At 42.1% G+C, this 15,439-nt stretch overlaps 2 long non-coding RNA genes across 6 annotated transcripts; one reads left to right on the top strand and one right to left on the bottom strand.

The window, feature by feature from the left end:
* Positions 1 to 158: 158 nt before the first annotated feature.
* Positions 159 to 4,591, bottom strand: LOC125501651. Of its 5 annotated transcripts, none has more exons than XR_007279254.1 (4): positions 3,973 to 4,138; positions 2,933 to 3,870; positions 2,093 to 2,228; positions 159 to 1,182 (listed from the first exon to the last, which is right to left on the bottom strand). It is a non-coding gene; the product is annotated as an uncharacterized LOC125501651 (long non-coding RNA). The 5 variants fall into 5 exon arrangements; XR_007279251.1 differs by lacking the exon at positions 159 to 1,182 and adding an exon at positions 4,346 to 4,591 and having other exon boundaries at positions 1,595 to 2,228; positions 3,973 to 4,259; XR_007279253.1 differs by lacking the exon at positions 159 to 1,182 and adding an exon at positions 4,346 to 4,590 and having other exon boundaries at positions 1,595 to 2,228; positions 3,973 to 4,228.
* A 241-nt stretch (positions 4,592 to 4,832) lies between these two features.
* LOC125501650 lies at positions 4,833 to 8,080 on the top strand. The gene is made up of 4 exons (XR_007279250.1): positions 4,833 to 4,925; positions 4,995 to 5,131; positions 5,242 to 5,319; positions 5,407 to 8,080. It is a non-coding gene; the product is annotated as an uncharacterized LOC125501650 (long non-coding RNA).
* The last annotated feature ends 7,359 nt before the right edge of the window (positions 8,081 to 15,439 follow it).

Here is a 15,439-nt window from a genome sequence, read left to right as displayed (position 1 = left end):
TGAAAAAAGTGTCGCGTCTGATATGGAATGCGCTATAAATCCTGCTAAGAATCATGTATTCGCCATATGGGATAATAATCTACATTCACGCGTGTACGTAACATGAGTATTATATTTAGCGCTGCACTGGATTCGAGCTAATTAAATAAATAAATAAATTCATTAATTAATTCAGACTACATTTCAGCAAGACACACGTCGTTGTATGTATAAATTGTACAGGATAGTTTTTGCGCTACATACCTACATGTATTTACGCTTATATGGATGCAAAATAAAATGAAAATAAAAATAAAATGATAATAAGTAAAAAAAACTTAACAGCAAACTCGCGGTTTTGATTCTCTAAATAAATTCATATATCTGCTCAGTATACGTGTATCACGTATTCGTTTTATATAATTATACATACATATACTCATTTATATTACGCCCGACTGATAGGTAGATGGATTTTAATTCAATTTTTTTACGCGAACTCGTATATAGGCATGTGCGTACGATACATAGAAAACACGTTACATACGGACAGTCGTGTAACCTACCGAGGTACAAGCAACTTGAGCAATATATTATGAGATTGATTCATCGGAATGTCGCTCAAGATGAGATCGGAATTAATGATGGGGGGATATTTTACAAGTGCAAATACGTGTACCCCGATGAAAATAAATCTGTATGCCTGCATAGAATTTTTTCCTCCAACAAACTATTCGGTTAATTCAGTCAATTAATATAACAATCAATCGATTGTTCTGTTTCTTTTGATTCACCGAATTCTGACGGAAAAATAAAAAAAAAAATACGAAGCGAATAAAATAAATATTTCGTACGGTTAAATACCATAAACTACGTAATGGGCATGGCACGTAGTTTTATATAATTTACTCATACATGGTACGTGAAATCTACGTGGAAAATATACCGTGACTTGTTACAGGTGCAATTTCAATTAGGTACTATAGTATATAATTATTCTATCCGACATACCGAGTTGGATGTATGTAGAGTGACGGTTTGATGCCTTGCATTTTCTTGCGTATATGGTATAATTACAACGTAAATTCACGTCAGTGAAATTATTAGAACACATGTCTACCACCGCGGTGTTACAGTATTTGATATCAAAAGATAAATTATAATATTCGCCCCGTACACGACGATTGATGTCCCAGGTATATCCTGAGAAAGGAAGAAAAAAATATACATATACCAATTGCTCAATAATTACCTAATCAATTAGTTATATACCGGTAAATTGTACACCGTACGAACGTAATTTTATTCATTCACCCATCTATTTTTTAATAAGATAATTAATGTTATCAAAATATCTCCATAACTATGGTTCACGCCGTCCGCTATGTATTCAAATATGATAACTCGCGTGCACGAGTTCCACGAGATCGCGAATCTTTGAATTATCGTACGTATCATACATATATACATGCTTAGGTATATGGTTGTAGGTATAATAATCGCCACGAGTACATAGAGAACTGGTACATACGTACGTATTACATACAAGTATAAAATCGCATGCATCAAGTCAAGGATCGAGGAATGAACGTGCAGGGGGCAATTAAGCGCAAAGTTTCTTGGCCGCATCTTTTGTATACCGCGTTTTACGCACGTACATAGGTATGTAGGTATTTATATATATAATAAGTCTTACGTACATACATACAAATAAATATATACGTTCATGGATTCTCTTAGTTAGTTACTTTATATAGATGTATAGCGTATACGTATTGAGTTCGGTGAACTCGATCCTCCTGCACAGTGATTGTATACGTTACGTATACCTACATGTATATAACTATGCATTGTCAACCAAATCCACAGGCAGAACTGTGTCCTTATCTTATTTTCATTTATCGTTGTTATTACTGTCGTTCATATTACCCATTTTCCTTAAGATCCTCATAATTTCCTACTTTATACATATTACAAGTAAATTGGACTTACACCGGTACATACGTTGCATTGCTGGCTTAACGGGCGCGAAATATCGCAAAAAATAAATAAATAAATTATATATACATAAAAAAAAAAGAAAGCAAAAGAGCGGGAGGAAAAAATTTTTTACTCGGCGCAGCCCCGGGTTGTAGTGTTTCCTTGTCCCTCGTCGATCAGGATGAGTTCTGTGTAACAGGAGAAACGCGTCCTGCGGGTGTCCGTGCCTGCCTCCAGGCATGACTTGCTTGTGCACACGCACTTCCTGCCTAAAAAGAAAAAAACCATGTACGAGTACGTACCTTCGTACGTATGTTCTATTTATCTATCTTTCATCGTACGTTTGTATGGGTATTGGTATGTACAAAGAGAGCGATCACATTGGAGTAAAATGACGATACTAAATGGCACCGGAACCATTAAGTCTGGACATCGTGACGTTGGGGACGGAAAGTGTCCCACTTTACACGTTGATATGTTACGAGTTTAGATCAAGGGGACGATGAAACTGTTTTTTTTTCGTTCTTTAGCTTTTTCATTTTAGTGTCAATCAAGTTTTTACTCATTTCATGCGAATGTGAAACTGGGTAGGTACGAATCGCGGTTCGTTATTTCGATATACGGAGAATCGGTTCGTTCATTCCTTCGTTTTATTCTCGATCACACAGAAACTATTCCTGAACCAATCGATATGCCCGTGTTTGCTGCATCTGTAGCTGTATACGTTACCACACGTTCCGTCACCCACGCTCCAATATTTTGAACTATTATACCGGCAATTTGCCAATATTATAATGCTCTCACCTAAGTGTACACAGATAAAAAAATTCCCTGTTTGTGGAATAGAAATAAAACGAAAATATCGATGCGAAAATATTGTAAGATTAATTGTTATTAATCGAGACTCCTTACGGTGTAAGTAAAAATAACAATAACGCTAATAAAATTTATAATTGATGAGATATAGCCTTACCGTGTACTGAGGGTAATTCAATTGGTAGAGATACGATGATGATGATGAAGAAGATGAGCCCTGTGTGGTTGGAAAGTCGCACGCCGGCACCTCGAGTAATAATATTGTAGATCCTTGCCATGTCGTAATTAAAATACGTTCGGTACCTGTTTAATTAGCCGGTTGAATTGTACCTAGTTATATGCATACGTTCCTCGTTGGCTGCAAGATATGGTATGCAAATTATCCAAAGTAAACGAGTCTTCTTTATTTTTTTGGTCTTCAGTTTGTTTATTTTTGTTCGAGGTTCTCCTTCGCATTCATAATTCTCTTCCCCATCTTCTACCTTAAACGAGTTGTGTAGGGATATGAGCTGAGGTGAACAAGGTGTTGCTTTTACAGCAACAGCTGGGTAAGTCGACGTTGGACACGCTACTATAGGCGCCGACATTATTGGCTAATACTTTACCCCGTTAATGCGATGAAAATATTGCGGTGCTTTTGATGTCCTCCGATTTTTTGATTATTTTTTTTTTACTGCTATTATTATTCTTTGAGAACGACACCCTCGGAGAACGCATATTTTGCCTTCCTTTACTGCACTAACGCTCGTATGCAATGAATTTACTTCATTATATTTTTGCATTTGCAAAAAACTTGTGGGATACAAGATTTTGTTTCAAAAATATTATTTTTCTCTCACCCGTAGCGGACAGCGAACTCTCTTCGTTGGGCGAGGTATTAAAAACTTGCGGTTTATGAGAGAAAAAATGGTAATAATAATACTCACAATAATCTGGCTCGATGGTTGTAATTACCTCTCCATCCTCCGGCACCGTGTAGGGATTGGTGAATATGAGTGAATTTCTCCGGATTCGTCAGATAACCCCATCATTTTTGCGATTGATTGGTTTTTTCAATGTCGACGATCTGCGTTCTAAGCTTCGAGATTATTCCATCTAGTATCAAAGCATTACCCATTGAACAATTAGGAATCGTGATAATTAGAATGATTGAACCCAGAATAGATTATAATCGATATCTGATTGTTGAAATATTACCTGAAGCAGTTGCGATCGTTTTTATTGCGTTCGTTCAGCTTTTTACAACACGGTGGAACGCGCGAAAGAGGCGGTTAGGTTCTGAATTCGTTGGTTAGGTAAAAGTTAAACGAGTTCGACTGGAACGCCACCATGCGGCGAGCCCCACCAGCAATGCATGCTGGGAGTCTCGAACCGTCTCGAAGCGTCTCGAAGCTACGACGCCATTAGCTTCCCGAATTTCGAACAGTACGCCTCGTGCTCCTATAACTCCTTACTAATTTAACCATATCGCATAATACCTAATTCTAAAGGTCGCACTAATTAGCTTGAACATTAATTTTAATATTGTGACAAGAATAATCTACTGAATTGAAATATAAAATGGTTTTACCTGAGATATTACATGGCTCTGCCCGGGCCAGACAGGCATGGACAAGTTATGGACAGGTCCTAGACCTGCTGCGAAGTAATCTGCGTCTCTGCAGTTTCTTCGAAGTGCATACTCACAATGCAATATGGAGATCTGGAACTTCTTCTACCCGGATCTTCACCTTTCCTGTCCTACAATCTGGTTCGTTCTAACTTCTCTTCTTTTCTATCTTTCCCCACGTATTTTCGTAGCGAGCAGCGAGCGGGCGCCTTTGTTTCGACTTAGTGCGATTCGATCGCGAACGGTCGAACTAAGGTCGATCATGCGACTATGCCCCTACTTATTACGATTTATTTTCACGTTTAATTTGTTACAACAATAGAATATCTTAGTTTGTTGATGTAATATTTCGAATCAGAGTGCACTATTTCTTGTTTCGGAGAATCGAGTTCCTAATCTTTCAACGGTTTTTCACGAAATTTTCATTTCTCGTAAAGTTGCTGCGTCATAGACGCTTGGTAATTTTGATTCGATTATAATTGCTCGGTATTCGTAATACCGGGCTGTGATTTTATGGCGAAGACGACCTTGTCGCCGTGAGGTTTGTAATCTGAATCAATTTGATTTGGAACTGCAATACTTATTCGTGTATTGGTATTATGCATTACAGAGCCCAGAGCCTGTTGCACTTCGATGGCATACTATACGTATCGGTGCAACTAATCTAACTGGCACGTGCAATACTGCTGAGAACGATTCCGTAGCTACTCAAACCGGATTTCTGTTCACTACATTCGAGCAGAATTGGTGAGCCTCAAATTTTAATAATTCTAGTCACATTCTCCGAATTCTGTGACTCGCACCGCCTGTGTATTAGAAATCCACTTTATCAAAAATATTCAAATTTCGTCTTACAGATAAAAGTTTTTACTACCTACAATAAAGTCTCCTCGTCCGGCTGGTCACCAACCACACGTATAAAGTGAAGAATTTCGGTAAATACAATTTTCTACCACTGTTTTTTCTCTTTGACAGAGTCTTTCTTCTTATTATTCATGTTTTTCTCTTCTTGTCATTTTTAGAGCACTATTTTTCGTGGGAGTATCGAAGGAGCATTGTATCGACCTCTCATCGTACTACATCTTCTACATTCAACCTACTACACAGCTATAGTCATCAGGGAGGCAGAGACATCCGGGTAAAATCCAAGACCCCTGAGCTTGGGAACCAGCTCGGGTCCGGTTTTGGTACCGGCAGCGGTGGGGTAAGTCCCAGCAGTCAGATTTCCTCGATTTCTTTGCCAGCTCACACGATGGTGAACGCTGGCATCGGGATCGTTGTATTTTATAGAATAAGTATGTTCCCCCAATTCGCGTGGCGTGGCGGTACTTTTAGATTTTAAAATCATTTTATTAGCTCAGGTAATCGTAGGTTCGGTTGTCGTTGAGCATAGCGCACTTGCAGTTTGTAGAGTCACAGATATAGAATTTTTTTGGAAAATTATTCAGTTAGTTGATCTATTGGTTATTCAGTTGACAAATAGTTCATACACTATGAACTATTCAAATAAATCATCATCCACCAACCTTATGTAAGCAAGAGTGCGCGGCTCATAGGCAACGGTAAAGACCATCGTTTGATTGACCAACGCGTTTTCTTGCATTTTATAATAATTTTTAGTGATTGATCTCGTTTTCGTCGATCACTAACTAGTAAAAAAAATTAGGCCGTTCGAATGGTGGTCCTTTACCATAGTTTCACTTTCTCGACGAGAATCAGGTATGATCAGCAGCTCCGAGCGATTAAAAAATACGTAATTGATTTTTTGGAGATAAAAAAATTTGTCGATTCAGTTATTCTCAATTCTCATTCATTCAAAGTAATTAACTCCAACTGATTGATATGGAAACATATTTTACAACATCTTCTTTCCTCCCTGATTCTCTTGTTAACTTTAAGTATCCGATTAAGCTTCAAGAAACTACCGCGGACATTGGATTTAGTATAGAAATAATTAGGATATAGATTAAGTGTGAAAATAATTAAGATATAAATTAAGTGTGGAAATAAATAAGATTTAAATTAAGTTTGAAAATAATTAAGGTATTTATAATAAGGTATAAGAATATTCTTGGGCAACGTTTCATCTTCTGAAGTGGAATCCTGATCGAAGAAAAATATTATTTCACTACCTATATTATTTTTTGTTAGCATTAAGAAAAAAAAAAAAAGAATTAGTCATAAGAAACCTTACCCCAAACACACACATTTTTAAGCCCTTAATTAATATGAATTAAATTCATTCTTTTGCTTATACCATTTTCCAATACGATTTCAAATGAAATTATCGAAACATTGTTGTATTTCAATTCATGAGAATCACGTTATTCAAATCATTTCACGATTCTGGAAGTTTAATGAATTTCGGCCGATAAAACCACACACATTTAAAAATTTATAAACTACGGCTTTGGCCGGGGCAATGGAAGCCTATATTATGCACACAAAACACATATATTTATAAGTAATATAAAAAATAACAATAAATAATTAGGAATTAAGTTATTATTAGTTTCAATTCTTAAGTCTGCGCTTATTACCTATAAAGTAAGTAAATTTAGATTAACGAGATCTAGGATGTCTAATCATGCATAAATTTTTCTTCCCTCACACAAATCTATCAGCCCTTTACTTTCTTTGCTCACTGTCAGTATACAAATAGATATGAGATTGATTAAATTCATTGTTCAAAGATTCTAATGACATTCTATCAAAGTACTACAAAATTTGAATGAACTAAAATCAAGTTACTAAAATCATTCAAAGATTCTCAATGTTGATTATAAATTTCGGTTCAGAAAAACACACACCTTTTCAAAATTTACTAAATTCTTTGGCTTTGGCCAGGGCATGGGCAGCCCGCACTATTTCTTTCCACACAACAGGTATGGTGAGTTTTTGAACGAAAGACCACGGCAATGAATGTGATATGTGAGTGAGATTGGTTTGAATGAGATGTATAAACACATGGGAATTTTTTTCCCTTACACACACAGCCCTTAAGCTTTTCTCGTTAAAAATATACAAATTTGAATTATTTCGGCCTAAAAAACACACACCTCTTCAAAATTACGGCTTCGGCCGAGGCATGGGCAGCCTGAACACAATTACACTTTGAAAAGACTTTTTTCTTTAATTTTTTTCATAGAGTCAGTTGTCAAAAGTTTGACAAAGCGAATGTGAATGAAATGGTTCGAAGCGCCGGCGCTGGTGTGATTCGGGGATTTCGTCAGTAAAATCATTTCTTGGATAAATATAGATGAAAGGCAGGTATAGGTAAATTCATGCATCGCGAAGGGGTTCTATTTGGAATGTATGTGCAGTGTGAATGCGAGTATGCAACTCATAGTTTTAACCGTTGGGCGGGGTGTGGGCTGACCAAAGTGGGTAGGCAAGAAATCGGAAGTGCAACTTTTCTTTCCACAGCAATTCCAAGTGATCAATTAACTAGAGATTATCAAATTGCGTTAGCTACTTTTTTGCAATATTTTGCTTGATATTTTTATAATAATTCTTTTCGTGTGGTCTTTTAGGTCTCTTTGCTGAGATCTACTAGATGCTTTTACTTCCAATGGTTCACAAACCCAACCAAACAAATTCAATTAGATTAAGTTTTTTTCTTCCCTGTAATATTTCTGGTCACTTGGAATGGGCAAAATGCGTCCACTTTGCTCTCCGTACCAGCCGTGGTGCATGGAAGTGAAGTGGACGTTGAGCTCGAAGACGTCGCGTCGAAGAGGACCACCGACCGCCACGCCACAAATTTTCAAACCTTCCCTATTTCCACTCCCCAATGTTAATTGGAATAGAAGGATGCGATTAAAAATTGCATTTCTTCGATTTCCATTAGCATAATTATTCCAAGTCTGACGCTGCTCGCGCGGGTACATAGCGCGCGGACGAGGAATCGCATGTTATTTGTTTATATATGTTATTTCTTGTATGCCCGATTGGGCCATTCTTAAAACAATAACTAGCGTGATTTGCCATCTTGCAAGGCGCTCTAAAAACTTTGAGAGATTTTTTTTCAGGAATTTGAAGTAAAATAAAAACCCAAGTTTCGTCGCTGCTGCTCGTACGCGCGCGGACTTGGCGCTTAAAAAATGCATTGCAACGCTCTATGCGTTTTAAACCCGAAAACCAAAAAATTGTAAGGAATCAAGTACTATTGCACCTTTTTGTGCGTGCCCAAGCTCAGCTGGAATCAGGTAGCAACGGGCGCGCGGTATGTTGTGGGGCGTGACCTCTGCTCAGCTTCGAAGGTGAGGTCTCACAACAAAACGCTAGCTGCTGGCTACCTGACTCCAGTTTGGCTCCCTTGAAGACCGAGAAATTCGAATATTCCGACCCATGCATGGGTTGCGACGAACCAAAGTGGATCTACGACTAAAACCAATCGATGTCTTACAATTATTCTGCTCCGAACAGCGAATAACTGATGATTACTTGATCGATTGCATGAGTAGATGATTTTGGCTCTCAGATTTGGGATTCTGAGCTAATTATGTGTGAGATTAAGCTCAAAACACCGAGAAAAAATTCGATTTTCGACTTTTTTCGGACAAAGGGCGAGGCTTCTTGGGGACTTTTTATGTTTGAATTTTACCGCTGTTGGTCGCGTCTGCGCACTCACCGGTACAGCTAGCGCTAAGTGGTGGAATTTTCAGGAACTACAAAAACTAGTGCTATCTGATGGACTTTTCGAGAACTGATTTCAGCGCGAGTCCACATAGGGTAAATTACCTACGAACAATTCCTCGTCATCGGTCGGACCATGAATATCAGTCGGTAAGATCAGCATAGGGTATATTACCTACGAACAATTGATCGTCATCGGTCGGTGATCCAGAACCGATGGGACGTCATCCTGGATCAATATCTTTCTGATTCTTTGCGATTTTTCCCAATTTTCCCTGATTTTTTTAAATATGTTTGAATTTCACCGCTGCTGGTCACGTGGCTGCACTCGCCAATACAGCTAGTGCCAAGTGGCGGACTTTTCGTGAACTACTCAAACGAGTTGCGGCCAGTGCCATCTTTCGGATTTTTCGTGAGATTCAAAAGTGGCGGCCATTTGGGAATAGCGGGGGTCAGAAAAACCCGATTCGGAGCGTAGGGGGTCGTTTTTAGGAGCGAAAAAGCGGTTGTTTAGGTCGAAAGATTTGTTTTTGAGCGTGAGAGGTCAAATACAACGCTGAGAAAGTCGTGTCGAAGCGTGAGGGGGTGGTTTTCTGACGTGGGCAGTAATACCAGAGCGGTGTGGGTCGCAAAATCCCGATTCAGAGCGAAGAGCGTCGTTTTTAAAAGCGAACAAGCGGTTTTTCAGGTCGAAAGATTCGTTTTTGAGCGAAAAAGGTCGATTTGGAGGGTGAAAAAGTCGTTTGTCAGGGTAAAAAGGTGGTTTCCGAACGCGCACGGTCATTCCGAACAGGCCAGGGGTCGAAAAATTCCGATTCGGATCAAAGGAGAGCGTTTTTCGAGCCGGAAAAGTCGTTTTTCGGGTCGAAAAATTCGTTTTTCGGGTCGAAAAATTCGTTTTCGAGCGGAAAAGGTCGATTTGGAGTGTGGAAAAGTCGTTTTTGAGGGTGAAAGGGTGGTCTTCGAACGCGCGCGGTCATTCCGAACAGGCAGGGGTCGGAAAATTCCGAATCAGATCAAAGGGGAGCGTTTTTCGAGCCGGAAAAGTCGTTTTTCGGGTCGAAAAAGTCGTTTCCGAGCGGGGGGGGTCGATCTAGAGGGTGGAAAAGTTGTTTTTGAGGGTAAAAGGGTGGTCTTTGGACGCGCGCGATCATTTCGAACAGGCAGTGGTCGGAAAATTCCGATTCAGAGCAAGGGGGAGCGTTTTTCGAGCCGGAAAAGTCATTTTTCGGGTCGAAAAAGTCGTTTCCGAGCGGAAGAGGTCGATTTGGAGGGTGGAAAAGTCGTTTCTGAGGGTGAAAGGGTGGTCCTCGAACGCGCACGATCATTCCGAACAGACAGGGGTCGGAAAATTCCGATTCAGAGCAAGGGGGAGCGTTTTTTTGAGCCGGAAAAGTCGTTTTTTCGGGTCGAAAAAGTCGTTTCCGAGCGGGGGAGGTCGATTTAGAGGGTGAAAATGTGGTTTTTCAGGGTGAAAGGGTGGTTTTCGAACGCGCACGATCATTCCGAACAGACAGGGGTCGGAAAATTCCGATTCAGAGCGAGGGGGAGCGTTTGTCGAGCCGGAAAAGTCGTTTTTCGGGTCGATAAAGTTGTTTCCGAGCGGAAAAGGTCAATTTGGAGGGTGAAAAAGTCGTTTTTCAGGGTGAGAGGGTGGTCTCCGAACGCGCGCGATCATTCTGAACAGGCAGGGGTCGGAAAGGGCGAGGCTTCTTGGGGACTTTTTATGTTTGAATTTCACCGCTGTTGGTCGCGTCTGCGCACTCACCGATACAGCTAGCGCTAAGTGGTGGAATTTTCAGGAACTACAAAAACTAGTGCTATCTGATGGACTTTTCGAGAACTGATTTCAGCGCAAGTCCACATAGGGTAAATTACCTACGAACAATTCCTCGTCATCGGTCGGACCATGAATATCAGTCGGTAAGATCAGCATAGGGTATATTACCTACGAACAATTGATCGTCATCGGTCGGTGATCCAGAACCGATGGGACGTCATCCTGGAACAATATCTTTCTGATTCTTTGCGATTTTTCCCAATTTTTTTCTGATTTTTTCAAATATGTTTGAATTTCACCGCTGCTGGTCACGTGGCTGCACTCGCCAATGAAGCTAGTGCCAAGTGGCGGACTTTTCGTGAACTACTAATACGAGTTGCGGCCAGTGCCATCTTTCGGATTTTTCGTGAGATTCAAAAGTGGCGGCCATTTGGGAATAGCGGGGGTCGGAAAATTCCGATTCAGAACAAGGGGGAGCGTTTTTCGAGCCGGAAAAGTTGTTTTTCGGGTCGGAAAAGTCGTTTCAGGGCGAAAAAGTCGATTTGGAGGGTGGAAATGTGGTTTTTCAGGGTGAAAGGGTGGTCTCCGAACGCGCGCGATCATTTTGAATAGGCAGGGGTCGGAAAATTCCGATTCAGAGCAAGGGGGAGCGTTTTTCGAGCCGGAAAAGTCGTTTTTCGGGTCGAAAAAGTCGTTTCCGAGCGGGGGTGGTCGATTTGGAGTGTGGAAAAGTCGTTTTTGAGGGTGAAAGAGTGGTCTTCGAACGCGCGCGGTCATTCCGAACAGGCAGGGGTTGGAAAATTCCGATTCAGATCAAAGGGGAGCGTTTTTCGAGCCGGAAAAGTCGTTTTTCGGGTCGAAAAAGTCGTTTCCGAGCGGGGGTGGTCGATTTGGAGGGTGGAAAAGTCGTTTTTCAGGGTAAAAAGGTGGTTTCCGAACGCGCACGGTCATTCCGAACAGGCAGGGGTCGGAAAATTCCGATTCAGAGCGAGGGGGAGCGTTTTTTCGAGCCGGAAAAGTCGTTTTTCGGGTCGATAAAGTTGTTTCCGAGCGGAAAAGGTCGATTTGGAGGGTGGAAATGTGGTTTTTCAGGGTGAAAGGGAGGTTTCCGAACGCGCGCGATCATTCCAAACAAGCAGGGGTCGGAAAATTCCGATTCAGAGCAAGGGGGAGCGTTTTTCGAGCCGGAAAAGTCGTTTTTCGGGTCGAAAAAGTCGTTTCCGAACGGGGGAGGTCGATTTGGAGGGTGGAAATGTGGTTTTTCAGGGTGAAAGGGTGGTCTTCGAACGCGCGCGGTCATTCCGAACAGGCAGGGGTCGGAAAATTCCGATTCAGAGCAAGGGGGAGCGTTTTTCGAGCCGGAAAAGTCGTTTTTCGGATCGAAAAAGTCGTTTCCGAGCGGGGGTGGTCGATTTGGAGGGTGGAAAAGTCGTTTTCCAGGGTGAAAGAGTGGTTTCCGAACGCGCGCGATCATTCTGAACAGGCAGAGGTCGGAAAATTCCGATTCAGAGCAAGGAGGAGCGTTTTTTGAGCCGGAAAAGTCGTTTTTCGGGTCGAAAAAGTCGTTTCCGAGCGGAAAAGGTCGATTTGGAGGGTCAAAAAGTCGTTTTTCAGGGTGAGAGGGCGGTCTCCGAACGCGCGCGATCATTCTGAACAGGCAGGGGTCCGAAAGGGCGAGGCTTCTTGGGGATTTTTTATGTTTGAATTTTACCGCTGTTGGTCGCGTCTGCGCACACACCGATACAGCTAGCGCTAAGTGGTGGAATTTTCAGAAACTACAAAAACTAGTGCTATCTGATGGACTTTTCGAGAACTGATTTCAGCTCAAGTCCACATAGGGTAAATTACCTACGAACAATTCCTTGTCATCGGTCGGACCATAAAAATCAGTCGGTAAAATCAGCACAGGGTATATTACCTACGAACAATTGATCGTCATCGGTCGGTGATCCAGAACCGATGGGACGTCATCCTGGATCAATATCTTTCTGATTCTTTGCGATTTTTCCCGATTTTCCCTGATTTTTTCAAATATGTTTGAATTTCACCGCTGCTGGTCACACGGCTGCACTCGCCAATACAGCTAGTGCCAAGTGGCGGACTTTTCGTGAACTACTAAAACGAGTTGCGGCCAGTGCCATCTTTCGGATTTTTCGTGAGATTCAAAAGTGGCGGCCATTTTCGGGTCGAAAAAGTCGTTTTCGAGCGGAAAAGGTCGATTTGGAGGGTGGAAAAGTCGTTTTTGAGGGTGAAAGGGTGGTTTTCGAACGCGCGCGATCATTCCAAACAGGCAGGGGTCGAGAAATTCCGATTCAGAGCAAGGGGGAGCGTTTTTCGAGCCGAAAAAGTCGTTTTTCGGGTCGAAAAAGTCGTTTCCGAACGGAAAAGGTCGATTTGGAAAGTGGAAAAGTCGTTTTTGAGGGTGAAAGGGTGGTTTCCAAACGCGCGCGATCATCCTGAACAGGCAGGAGTCGGAAAATTTCGATTCAGAGCAAGGAAGAGCGTTTTTCGAGCCGGAAAAGTCGTTTTTCGGGTCGGAAAAGTCGTTTCCGAGGGCAAAAGGTCGATTCGGAGGGTGGAAATCTGGTTTTTCAGGGTAAAAAGGGTGGTCTCTGAACGCGCGCGGTCATCCCGAACAAGAAGGGGTCGGAAAATTCCGATTCAGAGCAAGGGGGAGCGTTTTTTGAGCCGGAAAAGTCGTTTTTCGGGTCGAAAAAGTGCAAAATCGTAGAAAAGGAGTGCAAAAAAGCGAAAATAGCGATTGTAAAAAAGGGGGCGTGGCAAAATCCTAACCATACTTAACCATACCTAACCATACCTAACCATACCTAACCATACCTAACCATACCTAACCAAATTCAACCATACTTAACCATACCTAACCATACCTAACCATACCTAACCAAATCTTACCCATATTGACTCGCGCGTCTTCTAGAGATAAAGGGGTAGTTTTTCCGTCCCAAAATCCCAATTCAGAGCAAGGGGAAGCGTTTTTCGAGCCGGAAAAGTCGTTTTTCGGGTCGAAAAAGTCGTTTCCGAGCGGGGGAGGTCGATCCAGAGGGTGGAAAAGTCGTTTTAGAATTTGGAAGGGTGGTTTCTGAACGCGCGCGATCATTCCGAACAGGCAGGGGTCGGAAAATTCCGATTCAGAACAAGGGGGAGCGTTTTTCGAGCCGGAAAAGTCGTTTTTTCGGTCGAAAAAGTCGTTTCCGAGCGGAAAAGGTTGATTTGGAGGGTGGAAATGTGGTTTTCCAGGGTAAAAGGGTGGTCTTCAAACGCGCGCGATCATTCCGAACAGGCAGGGGTCGGAAAATTCCGATTCAGAGCAAAAGGGAGCGTTTTTCGAGCCGGAATAGTCGTTTTTCCGGTCGAAAAAGTCGTTTTCGAGCGGAAAAGGTCGATTTGGAGGGTGAAAATGTGGTTTTTCAGGGTGAAAGGGTGGTTTTTGAACGCGCGCGATCATTCCAAACAGGCAGGGGTCGGAAAATTCCGATTCAGAGCAAGAGGGAGCGTTTTTCGAGCCGGAAAAGTCGTTTTTTCGGGTCGAAAAAGTCGTTTCCGAGCGGAAAAGGTCGATTTGGAGGGTGGAAATGTGGTTCTTTAGGGTGAAAGGGTGGTCTCCGAACGCGCGCGATCATTCCAAACAGGCAGGGGTTGGAAAATTCCGATTCAGAGCAAGGGGGAGCGTTTTTCGAGCCGGAAAAGTCGTTTTTCCGGTCAAAAAAGTCGTTTCCGAGCGGAAAAGGTCGATTTGGAGGGTGAAAATGTGGTTTTTCAGGGTGAAAAAGTGGTCTTCGAACGCGCGCGATCATTCCAAACAGGCAGGGGTCGGAAAATGTCGATTCAGAGCAAGGGGGAGCGTTTTTCGAGCCGGAAAAGTCGTTTTTCCGGTCGAAAAAGTCGTTTCCGAGCGGAAAAGGTCGATTTGGAGGGTGGAAAAGTCGTTTTCAAGAGTAAAAGGGTGGTTTCCGAACGCGCGTGGTCATCCCGAACAAGCAGGGGTCGGAAAATTCCGATTCAGAGCAAGGGGGAGCGTTTTTTGAGCCGGAAAAGTCGTTTTTCAGGTCGAAAAAGTGCAAAATCGTAGAAAAGGGGTGCAAAAAAGCGAAAATAGCGATTGTAAAAAAGGGGGCGTGGCAAAATCCTAACCATACTTAACCATACCTAACCATACTTAACCATACCTAACCATACCTAACCATACCTAACCATACCTAACCAAATTCAACCATACCTAACCATACCTAACCATACCTAACCAAATCTTACCCATATTGGCTCGCGCGTCTTCTAGAGATAAAGGGGTAGTTTTTTCGTCTCAAAATCTCGATTCAGAGCAAGGGGAAGCGTTTTTCGAGCCGGAAAAGTTGTTTTTCGGGTCGAAAAAGTCGTTTCCGAGCGGAAAAGGTCGATTTGGAGGGTGGAAATGTGGTTTTTCAGGGTGAAAGTGTGGTCTTCGAACGCGCGCGATCATTCCAAACAAGCAGGGGTCGGAAAATTCCGATTCAGAGCAAGGGGGAGCGTTTTTCGAACCGGAAAAGTCGTTTTTCGGGTCGAAAAAGTCGTTTCCGAGCGGAAAAGGTCGATTTGGAGGGTGGAAATGTGGTTTTTCAGGGTGAAAGAGTGGTCTTCGA

Source organism: Athalia rosae, chromosome 7 (assembly GCF_917208135.1).
Source record: "Athalia rosae chromosome 7, iyAthRosa1.1, whole genome shotgun sequence".
In the NCBI taxonomy this organism is placed as follows: domain Eukaryota; kingdom Metazoa; phylum Arthropoda; class Insecta; order Hymenoptera; family Athaliidae; genus Athalia; species Athalia rosae.
The sequence above is the reverse complement of the archived record's forward strand: the minus strand, read 5'-3'. Positions and strand labels throughout refer to the sequence as shown.